Below are 3,299 nucleotides of genomic sequence, written 5' to 3' on the forward strand. Positions count from 1 at the left end.
GGTGTGGGGAGGTGGGGGATATTATACATGAAGATCCAAACCCTTCAATTATGATTTTCAACTAAACAGATTACTGCCTTTTTTTTTCCCCTTATGAAATGAAAAATAAGGCTTCACTGCCATTCCGAGCATTAAGTTTTACATTCTAACGCAATAGCAGGCCAAGGCTCTGGATCCACTCTGCTACAAAGTTCCTGATTGTATTCTATCTTAAAAAATTAAGGGAAAGGGGGCACTGGGTGACTCGGTAGGTTAAGGGTCCATTTTTGGCTCAGGTCATGATCTCGGGGTCATGGGATTGAGCCCCAAGTCAGGCTCCTTGCTCAGTGGGGACCCTGCTTCTCCACCTCCCTCTGCCCCTTTCCCCTGCTTGCTCTCTCTCTCTTTCTCAAATAAATAAATAAAATATTTTTTTTAAAAAATTAAGAGATGGCAGGGAAGGAAGCACTCTGCTTGTATAGCATTCTGCCCAGATGGCCTAAATGGTAATCTGCTGTCGTAGCTACGACTCTTCACATTAGTCCTGTCCAGAGAGCCATGGAGGATGGAAGTGGTCTGAGACTTACACTCATCAGTGGTAGAGTAGCCTGAATGAGAGTACTATTTTCTTCTTATAGCCCATACTTACAGAGAATAATTAAAACTGAAATTGGTGCCTTGTTAAAATCATACATTATTATTTGAGATAGTCAAATAAACCCCATCCTGTTCTTTGTGTTTATCCAGCTACTACCCACGAGAATAAAAGAAATGGCCATTATTGTTATAACAGTGAATTGGTATTATGGAGATTATGTTCTCTTTTCTACTCACTATTATAATTTTTAATAACATTTTATTTTGAGATAATTACAGATTCACATGCAGTTGGGAGAAACAATTCAGGTTTTCTGTGTTCCCTTCACCTCGCTTCTCCTCACAGTAAAATCTCGGAAAAACTGTAGTATGATGTCACAAATAAGACATTGATATTGATATAATTTATGGGCCTTATTCAGATTCCAGTTCTAAATGCACTCACTTTTGTCATGTACAGGTGTGTGTGTGCTTAGTTCTAAGCTGTTTTATCAGATGTGTAGATTCATAAGACCAATACCACAGCTGAGATACAAAATAATTCCTTGTACTATCCTTTTGTGCCATAGCCACCTCCTTCCCTCTGCCCCTCCCTAACCCCTGATAACCACTAATCTGTTCTCCATCCCTCTACTTAGGTCATTTTAAGAATGCTATATAAATGGAATCATACCGTATGTAACCTCTTGAGATTGGCTTTTTTTTTTTTTTAAGATTTTATTTATTTATTTGACAGACAGAGATCACAAGTAGGCAGAGAGTCAGGCAGAGAGAGAGGGAAGCGGGCTCCCTGCTGAGCAGAGAGCCTGACGTGGGGCTTGATCCCAGGACCCTGGGACCATGACCTGAGCTGAAGGCAGAGGCTTTAACCCACTGAGCCACCTAGGCACCCCACGATTGGCTTTTTAACTCAGAATAATCCCCCCTGAGATCTATCCACATTGTATTTCATGGTATATATGTACCTTGATTTGTTTAGTCATTCATTCCATTCAAGGCTAAATGGTCAAAGAAACTGGAATCCCTGAACCACGACTACCCCGCCCAATTTGGGGCTATTCTGAATAAAGTCATTATGAACATCTGTGTATAGGTTTTGGGGGGGATCACAAGTTTTCATTTCTCTGGGAGAAATGCCCAGGAGTACAATTATTGGATTTTATGGTAAACCCATATTTAGTTGTGTAAGAAATTTCCGTACTCTTTTCCAGATTGGCTGCACCATTTTATATTCCCAGCAGCAATATGTTAGATTGTTCCGTAACAATAAAATCACATTCTGCACATTTCTGATAGCCCGGGCCCATTTAAGCTCTCTGTGACATCTCTCTCTCATCATCTCTGCCTGTGGTTATCTCTCTCTCTCTTACTTCTCATAATATTTGAGCCATTCACTAATATTGGTACCCTTTCAATATTTAAATATTTCTTATTTTAAAGCCTCCCCATTCCAACTACACTGAAAACTCACTGAGCCCTAGGATCCTTATTCTCATTTGGTATTTCCCATGCTGAGCCTGGCACCATAATTAGTAATCAGAAGATGGGTTTTGAATGATTATAGTTGAATAAATAAGGAGTAATTTGAATCAATAAAATGTGTTGGAGTTTTCAAAAAATTACAACTTTCTCTTTAGAAGTGATGTTATCAGGGGCACCTGGGTGGCTCCGTCAGTTAAGTGTCTGCCTTTGGCTCAAGTCGTGATCTACAGGTCCTGGGATGGAGCCCACATCAGCAACATCAGACTTCCTGCTCAGGAGGGAGTCTGCTTCTCTCTCTCTCTCTCTCTCCTTCTGTCCCTCCCCACCACCCTTTCACTCTTCTCAAATATATCTTCTTCTCAAATAAATCAATAAAATCTTATTTTTAAAAAAAAGGAAAAAAAGTGATGTTACTAGATTTAGGTAAATTCTAGAACCATTGTTATTAAGCAAATTGCTACAGATGTAACAAACTTAAATGTGTGATTTTTCCCTTTGTTCCCCAAATAACCTTGATACCTTCCTTCTGAAGATGTTAAACCATTAGCAAAATAGCAAAATATTGTATCAAGTTTTTACTTAAAATAGCTTAATTAGATTACTGCTTTTTATTGCTTTTCTCCAAGTGTTTCTTGCCTTGCCATCCTAGCATTTGTTGACATCAGAGCGGATGTGTTGGTAAATGTTTAACAACCAGCTCTCTGAAAGGAAAAAAAAAAAGCTCTCAAGTGTAGCCTTTCTCAGTTCCCATGATGTAAAGACTCCGACCAAGGCCAATTTCAAGCTACCATTTTGACATCACTGAACACAGATTTAGGAAGAGACGCTTACAGTGGAATCTAGTGAGCCAGTTCAAGCTAGCCCAGCACACCAGTGCTAGGGATATACTAAATTTAACTCATGGAAAATATTCTACATTATATATCAACATTCAAATGAGTCATCTGCACACAGACACTGGGAATTTTTGAATGACTTCAGTCTCCAGAATCTCTTTTCTCACCAGTAACTGCCAGTGTTTAACGCTTTCCCAGAAGTAGCCCATTCTACCGCCCAGCTGACCGTCTGTCTATTCATTCTTTTTGTCTGGATTCAGATGCCTCCCTTCTTAGTTTCCGCTGATCGCTCCCTCCCCGCACAAGCCCAGTTTAACCCCAGATGACATGTCATCATTTCTCATCATCCTTTCCCTTTGCCTTCAGGGTTTTTAGGGTGTAGGATTTTTATTTATTTTTGTTCCT

Source organism: Neovison vison, chromosome 6 (genome assembly GCF_020171115.1).
Source record: "Neovison vison isolate M4711 chromosome 6, ASM_NN_V1, whole genome shotgun sequence".
NCBI classification, from domain to species: domain Eukaryota; kingdom Metazoa; phylum Chordata; class Mammalia; order Carnivora; family Mustelidae; genus Neogale; species Neogale vison.